This window comes from Petaurus breviceps, unplaced genomic scaffold, assembly GCF_028583685.1.
Source record: "Petaurus breviceps papuanus isolate PSGF00001 unplaced genomic scaffold, PetGlider_PUasm1.0 154, whole genome shotgun sequence".
Classification (NCBI taxonomy): domain Eukaryota; kingdom Metazoa; phylum Chordata; class Mammalia; order Diprotodontia; family Petauridae; genus Petaurus; species Petaurus breviceps.
Window position 1 is genome coordinate 11,822,831 of NW_027185715.1, and position 10,212 is coordinate 11,833,042.

At 36.3% G+C, this 10,212-nt stretch overlaps 1 pseudogene; it reads left to right on the plus strand.

Annotated features, from left to right (window-relative positions):
* Positions 1 to 757: 757 nt before the first annotated feature.
* LOC138156208 (5-aminolevulinate synthase, non-specific, mitochondrial pseudogene) lies at positions 758 to 9,653 on the plus strand (annotated as a pseudogene).
* The last annotated feature ends 559 nt before the right edge of the window (positions 9,654 to 10,212 follow it).

The following is a 10,212-nucleotide window of genomic DNA, read 5'->3' on the forward strand; positions in this document are numbered from 1 at the left end:
TGGTGTTTTTCTTTTGCAACATGACTAGTGTTGAAATATATTTTGCACAACTTCACCTGTAAAAACTACATAAAATTTTTTGCCTTCTCAATCCTATTGTAATCCATGGTCAAGCCTACACTTTAGGAAAATTGCCTGAACAGAAGAGTGGAGTATCAACTGGAGTAAGAATAAAAACAATTCAGGGAAACCAATTCGAAGCATGTGAGAGCCTTCTTGGACCAGAAACCAGAGTAGTGACCTGAGTCTATCTAGCCAGCAGGTCCCAGCTCCACTGCCACCACTGTCACCTCCTTGGACACTACTCAGGATCCTGTCTTTCCCCCCAAAAAAGAGACCATTGTTTTACTATGCCCATTCTTGTCAAGAGTTCGTCAAACCTTTCTCTAGAAGGCTGACAAATCTCTGCTTTTGTGTGCCCAGAATGATTGAAGTTTGATCCAAACCTGCTTCTTCGGCTATGGCTACTTTGCCAGCTCACTTCCAGCAATAAAAGATATACCTCTAATCAATGAAGAGGACAAAACTTCCAAAAACTGCTGATTTTCAGCACACCACCGGTGAATCTTAACTTCCCCCTGGCCATCATCCTCTTCCAGGAGCCAGGGAATTGCCAGTAAATGCCCCTTCCAAGAAGTTCAGATGAAACCAAGTAACCAGCAATGTCTTCTGTAAGACTAGTTTAGAGCTTCAATAGTATGTACAAGAAATGCAGACTATAGGGAAAGAAGTAGCTTGAACCCCAATTAATCTCACTATGATTCATCTCAAGACTGGTAGAGAAGACCACAATAGTTTGCTAAAGAATTTTCAGGATCTCAGGCAAAAGCAAAGACCAGAAAGGATATCCCACCTCCTTCAGGACAACTTGCCAAAATCTCTTTCCACTTTTAAGTATGATCTCTTCTTTAAAAAAAAACTGATGGGGAAAAAAGTGATTATACTTACCAAGTATTTAAAACCACGAACTGAAGGGCATACATGTACTAAATGGAAGATGACTACATGGATTCTCTTGTTACTAAAAACAGGTATTTCTTTGGTGTAGCAATGACTATCTAGGGATGAGTCATCATCCTCAGGTGGGTGGGGCAGCCATGGAAACATTAAAACAACATGATTCTGGAGCATGTGATACATGTAATATTACTGGAGCTGGTAAGTTTCATGTTGATCTAGAATGAAAATTGGCTGATCTCCACGGGAACATAACATTGCTGTTCTCATTTTGCTTTGTTGTTAATGACTCCATCCTCTTCACTTTGGCTAAGATGATGCCAGGATATGAAATTTTTTTTTCTTATTCTGGGAACCATGCCTCCATGATCCAAGAAATTCATAATAGCAGAATGCCAAAGTATAAGCTTCACCACAATGATATGTCATCTTAGAGAGATACTGAAGAAACTAGACCCATCAGTCCCTAAGATTGTTGCATTTGAATTGGTTAAATCAATGGATAGAGGAGCATGTTCATTGGAAGCACTGTACAATGTGGTCCATGAATATAGGGCAATTGCCTTTGTGGATGAAGTCTATGCCATAGGATTGCATGGTGTTTGATGAGGTGGGATGGATGACTAAGATGGAATCATGCACAAAATGGACATCATTTCTGGAACCCTTATCAAAGTCTTTGGTTGTGTTGGGGGCTACATTGCCCTTACAAATTCTTTAATAGGAACCATATGATCCTACACTGCTGGCTTCATTTTCATGACTTCCTTCCCCCTGCTTTGCATGCTTCTGCCTAGTGTTCATGAATCAGTCCACATTTTAAAGAGTATCAAAGATCCAGTCCTTTGCTGGTAGTACCAGTGCAATTTCAGACTTATGAGAGAGATAATAGATATCTAATAGATGTCAGGATGCCTTTGGTTCACTGCTCCAGTCATATCATTACAATCTGAATGGAAGATGCTGCTAAAAATGCAGAGGTCTATGATGAACTCATAGGCAAACATAATATCTATGCCCAAGTCATCCTCTACCCAACAGTCCCCTAGGGAGGAGAAATTCATATTGCTCTGATTTCATCACACTCACAAAGAACCTTCTGGATACTTGGAAACTTGTTGGACTGGACCTGAAGTCTCACTCCTCAGTAAAGTGTAACTTCAGTAGGAGACCCTTACACTTTGAAGTTATGGATGAGAAAGAAAGCCTATTTCCAGGGCATGAGAAAACTGGTTTCTGTGAGTATCTGATCTGACCTCCATAATACTACCTGATGTTACCCAGTCCCTAATCATGTCATTCATACACACACACACACACACACACACACACACACACAGACACACACACACATTTCTTAGTTTATATATAAATATTATATGTTAGGTTATGTTAAATTTTGATACACAGTAGAAACATAGTTCTGAAAATAAATTCCTATTAAAACAGTATAGCCTGGTTCTAAAAATGAAAATAATACCAATAATAATCCAGGTGAGAGGTAAAGAAAGCATAGAATAGGACAGGTGTATAAGTGGAGAAAATAGAATGTATTCAAAATATCTTTTGAAGGCAGAAATGACAATATTGGAAAACTGATTAAATGTGTTGGGTTATTGATCAGTTAAGGATGACTCTGAGATTTGGAGCCAGAATGAATGGGAGGATGATTGTACTTTTATCAGTCAGGAAAGTTTAAGAGAGGTGAGGATTTGGAAGGAAAGATAATGAGTTCTGTTTTGGACATAATGAACTTGAGATACTTGGGCAACATCTAGTTCAAAATGTCCAATAGGCAACTGGTGATGTGGGTCTGTGAAAAGACAAGAGCCTAGATACATAGACCTAGAAATTATCTGTATAGAGATGATAATTGAACCCAGTGGAGTGAATGAGATATTAGTGAAAGATTACAGAGGAGAAATTTGAGAGGCATCAGGACAGAGCCCTTAGGAATCTTCATGGCTAGTGAGCATGATCTGGATGGAAAACTTGCAAAGACAGAGAAAATATGGGATGATAGGTAGGAGAACTAGGAGAGAGCAGTGACACCCAGAGAGGAAAAATTATATAGTAGGAGAAGGTGATCAACAGTATTGAATGCTGTTGAGAAGTCAAGAAGAATGAGGATTGAATAAAGGTCATTAGACTTGAAAAATTAAAAATAACTTCAGAGAGAGTCGTTTCAGGTGAATGAAAATGTTAGACTCCAGATTGCAGTGGGTTAAGGAGAATGAGAAGAGAGGAAGTGGAAGCATGTAGTTTAGATGACTTTTTCAAGTACTTTAGCCCAAAAAGGAAGGAGAGATATAGAACAATAGTTAGTGGGGCTAATTGGATAAGTGAAGATTTTTTTAAGGATAAGGGAGACATGGGCATAATTTTATACAGCAGGGAATTAAGTATTAGATAAGGGAAAATGAAGATTAGAAAGGGAGTGGGGGTGATAAATAAGGCAATCTGCTAGGGGAAAATGAGATGGGATATAATAAAAGGTACATGTAGAGGAGTTGGCCTTGGCAAGAATGTCATCCTTTTCATCCAATTTAGAGTGAGAGAGGAAATAGTAGGGTAAGATGTCTGAGTGATGTGAGATGAAGAGGGAAAAAAAAGAAAGAGCTCTTGGATAATGGTCTAATTTTTCTCAGTGAAGTATGAAGTGAGGTCCTCAGCAGACAGGGTAAGGGGAGAGTGTTTGAGAAGAGATAAGACAGTTTGAAACAGCCACTGTTGAGGATAGGATAGCAAATCAATTAGAGAGGAGTAAAATGATCATCTTGCTGAATTAAAGAATCATTTCCTTTAGAGACATAATTTTTAGTGGATTTAATCAGTACAGTTTTGTGATTTTTTCCCAGTCCTGTTCAGCAGCATGTGGATTGGAGTAAAAATAAAAAGTGGGTGGTGGGAGTAATTCAGGGTTAGAATTTGGCAAAATGTGATCAACAATTAAAAAGAGGGAAGGGATTTGAGAAGAGATTGCAGTGCAGAGCTGAAGTGATTCACAAAAGACAAGATAGGACAATGAAGAGAGTTTATGACCAGTGAAGGAGTTTGGCCTAGGAAAGAAATGAAGAATGGAAGAATAGTGAGGGTTCATGAGAAATAAGGAAAGTTAGAATGATATATGATCAGACAAGGTAATTTTGGAGCTCATGAACTCCAAGTGGAGCATTTCTTGATGTACAATTAAATATATAATAATCATCTCTATGTATAGATGAGAGTAAGTGGGGGAGAAGGTCATGGAAATGAAGTAGATAAGAGACTTGGGAAGTTATGCTATATCCAGGAGAATAAATACTTATGTCTTAGTTGCTGACTAGAAGTTCAGAGAGAAAGATGTTAGATAGTTCAAGATCCTCCCACATGGTTCAATTCCATGGCAGGTGATAATGGTGCATTCTATAAAGACTCAGGCGTTCAGGAGTTGTGTCAGGAGGCAAGAGTTGAAATGTAAGTTAGGTTGGGTTGGAGAAGTGCTCAGGAGTTTAAACTGAAATGAGGAGGTGGGTGATAAAGTCTTGTCTTAGGATCTGGACCTGACTGGAGAAGTCTCTGAGAGCTTATGGAAGCCTAGAGTTGAGTGACCAGTTGTGGTCCCTAAAATGGGTCAGTTGAGCTGACTAAAGAAATTCCTAAGGATGAAGACTGAAATGGTGACATGAGTGGGAAATGATCGCAGAGTCTTGCCATAGGACATTGTCCTGGGAACCAAGGACCCAGAAATGGTTGTCTTAGCTTTCCTAAACAAAGAATCACTTTTCTCTTCATCTGATCTTCATACTGGATGTCTGATCAATTGATAGCTTCTATAAGTTCTATTCTATCATTATTTGGAAGACAAATAACTTCCTTATTCTCAAATTTATATAGGTTACATATGTGCAATCATGTAAAACATTTCCATATTAGTCATTTTTTGAAAGAAAGAATAGACAAGAAAAAAACATAAAAATAAAGAAAGCAAAAATAGTATGCTTTGATCTGCATTCAGGTGCCCTCAGTTCTTTCGCTAGATGTGGATAGCATTTTTTATCATGATCCCTTTGGAACTATCTTGGATCATGGTATTGGTGGGAATAACTAAGTCATTCATAGATCATTGTAAAGTGTTACTATTACTATGTACAATGTTCTCCTGGTTGTGCTTACTTCACTCAGCATCAGTTTATGTAAGTCTTTCCAGGTACTTCTGAAAGCCACCTGTTCTTCTTATAGCACAATAGTATCCCATTATATTCATATACCGTCACTTGTTCAACCATTCCCCAATTGATGGACATCCCCTCTATTTAGAATTCTTTAGTGCCATGAAAGGAGTTGCTATAAATATTTTTATACAATAAGTCCTATTTCTTTTTGATTTCTCTCTTTGGGATACAGATACAAATTGTAGAATCAAAGGAAATGCATAGCTTGATTGCCCTTTGGGCATTGTTCCAAATTGCTCTCCAGAATGGTTGGATCAATTCATAACTCCACCAACTGTATATTAATGTCCCAACTTTCCCAATTCCCTCTAACATTAATCATTTTCCTTTTCTGTCATATTAACTAGTCTGATAGATGTGAGGTGGTACTTCAGAGTTGTTTAATTTGCTTTTCTCTAATCAGTAATGATTTAGAACATTCTTCATGTGACTATAGATGGTTTTGATTACTTCATCTGAAAGCTGCATTCTCATATTCTTTGACCACTTATCAATTGGGAAATGACTTGCCCTCTTATAAATTATTTTTCCATTAACAAAGCATTATTAAGTACCTGTTGTGTGCCAGAAATTATTCTAGATAATGGGGATACAATGATATAAATGAACTTGGTTTTGTTCTCAAAAGCCTACAATATAATAGCAAGGGAGCAACATATAAACCTACATATAAACACATTATGTATGTGTGTACAAAAATACATAAAATACAAATGCAAAGTAATTTCTGTGAGGTGTTAATAACTGTTTGTAATAACTGTTAATAACTTCCCATAACTGATTATGGGAAGGTCTTATATAAAAGGTGATTTTGTGATGAACTTTGAACCAAACTAAGGATTATTTTTTCCCTCTTAATATTTTATTCTTTCCAATTACATGTAAAGATAGTTTTTAAACATTCACTTTTATAAGATTTTGAATTCCAAATGTTTTCTCCCTCTCTCCCCCCCCACCAAGATGGCAAACACTCTTATATAGACTGTACATGTGCAATCATATAAAATATATTTCCCTGTTAGTCATAATTTGAAAGAAGAATCAGAACAAAAGAAAAAAAATGAGAAAGTGAGAAAAGCAGAAAATAGTTTTCTTCAGGCTGCATTCATACTCCATAGTTCTTTCTTTGAATGTGGATAGCATTTTTTTATAATTAGTCTTTTGAAATTGTCTTAGATCGTTGTATTGCTGAGAAAAGCTGAGTCTATCAAAGTTGGTCACTGCACAATGTGGCTGTTACTGCGTACAATGTTCTGCTGGTTCCACTCACTTCACTCAGTATCAGTCAATGTAAGTCCAGATTTTTCTGAAATCCAACTACTCATCATTTCTTACAGCACAATAATATTCCATTACATTCATATACCAATGTTCAGCTATTTCCCAATTGATGGGCATCCTCTTAATTTCCAATTCTTAGCCAATATAAAAAGAGCCCCTATAAATATTTTTGTACATGTGAATCATTTTCCCTTTTTTTTATCTCTTTGGCATACAAACTTAGTGGTGGTATTGTTGAATCAAAGGGTATGCACAGTTTTATTGCCCTTTGGGCATAGGTCCAAATTGCTCTCCAGAATGGTTGAATCCATTTCCAACTCCACCAATAATGCATCAGTGTTCCAATTTTCCCACATCTTCTCCAACATTTATAATTTTCTTCTTTTGGTTGAATTTGTATTTCTTTAATTGATAGTGATTTAGGTTTTTTCCCATATGACTATAGATAGCTTTAATTTCTTCATCTGTCAACTGCCAGTTCATATCATTTGACCATTTGTCAATTGGGGAATGACTTGCATTCTTACAAATTTGACTCAATTCTCTATATATTTTAGAAGTAAGACCTTTAGGAAAGACACTGGCTGCAAAATTGTTTCTCATCTTTCTGATTACCTCCTAATCTTGGGTGTATTGGCTTTGTTTGTACAAAACTTTTAAAATTTAATGTAATCAAAATTATCCATTTTGCATTTAATAATGTTTTCTTGTTTGGTCATAAATTCTTCCCTTCTCTATAGATCTGACAGGTAAATTATTCCTTGCTCTCCTAATTTGCTTATGGTATCACACTTTATGTTTAAATTATATACCTATTTTGAACTTATCTTGGTATAGTTTAAGATATTGGTCTAAGCCTAGTTTCTATCATACTATTTTCCAGTTTTTTTTCCAGCAGTTTTTGTCAAATAGTGAGTTGTTGTTCAGAAACCGGGGTCTTTGGGTTTCTCAAATACGTGATTACTCTGGTGATTTTCTACTGCCCTTTGTATCTAATCTATTCCACTGATTCACCATTCTATTGATTAGGCAGTACCAGATACTTTTTTAATAAATACTACTTTGTAATATAATTTCAGATATGGTACATCTAGGCCACCTTCCTTTGCATTTTTTTCATTAATTCCCTTCATATTCTTGATCTCTTCTTCTTCCAGATGATTTTTTATATTTTTCTAGCTCTATGAGATAATTTTTGATACTTTTATTGGTATGGCACTGAATAAGCAGGTGAATTTAGGGAAAAAAATGTCTTTTTTGTCATATTAGCTCAGCCTACCCATGAGCAATTGATTTTTTCCAAGTGTTTATATCTGACTTTTTTTGTGTGAAAAATGTTTTGTAGTGGTGTCATATAGTTCCTGGATTTGTCTTCGCAGGTAGACTCCCAAGTATTTTATATTGTCTACAGTTAGTTTAATTGAATTTTCTCTTTTTATCTTTTGCTGATGGGTTTTCTTGGTAATATAGAGAAAAGTTGATGATTTATGTTGTGTGGGTTTTATATCCTGCAAATTTGCTAAAATTGTTCATTATTCAATTAGTTTATTAGTTGATACTCTATAATTCTCTAACTATACCACCATATTATCTGCAAACTGTGATAGTTTTAGTTCCTCATTGTCTATTCTAATTCCTTAAATTTCTTTTTCTTCTCTTCTTGCTATAGGTAACATATCTAGTACAATACTGAATAGTAGTGGTGATAATGGACATTCTTGCTTGATACCTGATCTTAGTGAGAAGCCTTCTAACTTACTGTATAACATATAAAACTTGATAATTATCAGCTTAAGAAAAGCTCCATTTATTCCTATACTGCCTAATGTTTTTTCATAGGAATGGGTACTGTATTTTGTCAAAAGTTTTTTCTGCATCTATTGAGATAATTGTATGATTTCTGTTGGTTTTGCTTCTGATTATGATCAATTATGCTGATAGTTTTCCTAATATTGAACCAGCCCTCCATTTCTGGTGTAAATCACACCTGGTCATAATGTATGATCCTGGTGACATATTGTTGCAATCCCCTTGCTAGTGTTGTATTAAAAAATTTTACACCAATATTCATTAAATAAACTGGTCTAAAGTTTTCTTTCTCTGTTTTGGTTCTTAGTTTAAATATCATCACCATATTTGTGCCATAAAGAGAATTTGGTAGAACTACTTCTTTGCCTATTTTTCCAAACACTTTATACAGTATTGGGACTAATTGTCCTTTAAATGTTTGGTAAAATTCATTTGTGAACCCATCTGGCCCTGGGGATTTTTTTTCTTAGGGAGTTTATTGATGACTTGTTCAATTTTTTTTTCTAAGATAGGGTTATTTAAGTATTCTATTTCCTGTTGTGTTAATCTGGACAATTTATATTTTTGTAAATATTTGTGAACTTTGCTTAGATTATCAGATTCATTGGCATATAATTGGACAAAATATTTCCTAATGGTTACTTTTTAAAAACTGAAATTAACAAATGGGTTTTCTATTTTTTAAATAAAAACTAGCTCTTATTTTTTCATATTAATTCAATAGTTTTCTTTCTTTCAATTTTATTAATATCTTCTTTGTTTTTCAGGATATCCAATTTGTTCTTTAATTGGGAATCTTCAATTTGTCCTTTTCCTAGTATTTTTTTTAGTTGCATGCTCAATTCATTGATGTGCTCTTTCTTTATTTTATTGGTGCAAGATTTTAGAGATATAAAATATCCCTTAAGTACTCCTTTGGCTGCATCCCATAAATTTTGGTATGTTGTCTCATTATTATAATTCTCTTTGATGAAATTATTGATTGGTTGTGCAGAGATAAGATGGCTGAGTAGAAGCACAAACTTGGCATGAGCTCCCACTCCAATCACTTCCAATACATGTAAAAAAATGACTCTAAACAAATTTTAGAGCTGCAGAACCCACAAAGTGACAGAGAGAAACAAATTTCTCACAGAAGGCATCCCAGCAGGCCTACAGGAAGGGCCTATCACACCAGGCTGGGAGCTGAACACAGTGCCGCAAGAGCCACACAGTTCTGGCCCTGGGGCAGCCCCGACGAGCAGTGGCCAGAGCAGACTTCAAGAGAGTGAATCTCCCAGCAGCTGTGGTGGTTTCCAGACTTCTCAACCCATAAACACCAAAGATAAAGTAAAAGGTCAGTATGGAACTCTGTTGGAACAGGGATACAGAAGAGCATGGTCAGGTCCCTAGGCCCAAGGTGGTGGAGGTGTGGCAGCAGCTTCAGTTACTTCCTCATGGCTGCTCCAGAGCTCCTGGCCTGCAGATTGTAGGGGGACAAAGCAACCATTCAGAGGCTAATTTCTCTTGCTATAATCTGCTTGTATCTGGATCATGGTCTTGGGTAGTGGTCCTGGGGTGTGTAGCCACTGTGCCAGAGCTTGTGGAGGCTATAGAGAGGGTGCCCTCCTAATAGCTCTGGCAGCTGTGAAAACCCCAGCAATTTGGAAAAAAATTCTCTCCATTCTGTAAGCAGAGTTCTTCTGGGGCAAAGAGCTCAAAAATCAAGTAATTGGCTGGCAATATGAGCAAGCAGAGGAAGCACAAACAGACCATAGAATCCTTTTTTGAGGACAAAAAGGATCAAGGCATGGAGTAGGAGGAAGAAAGGAAAGTCAGAACTCCTGCACCAAAAGCTTCCAAGGAAATTTGAATTGGTTACAGGCCATGGAGGAGCTCAAGAAAGATTTTGAAAATCAAGTAAGAGAAGTGGAGGAAAAAATGGGAAGAGAAATGAGAATGATGCAAGAAA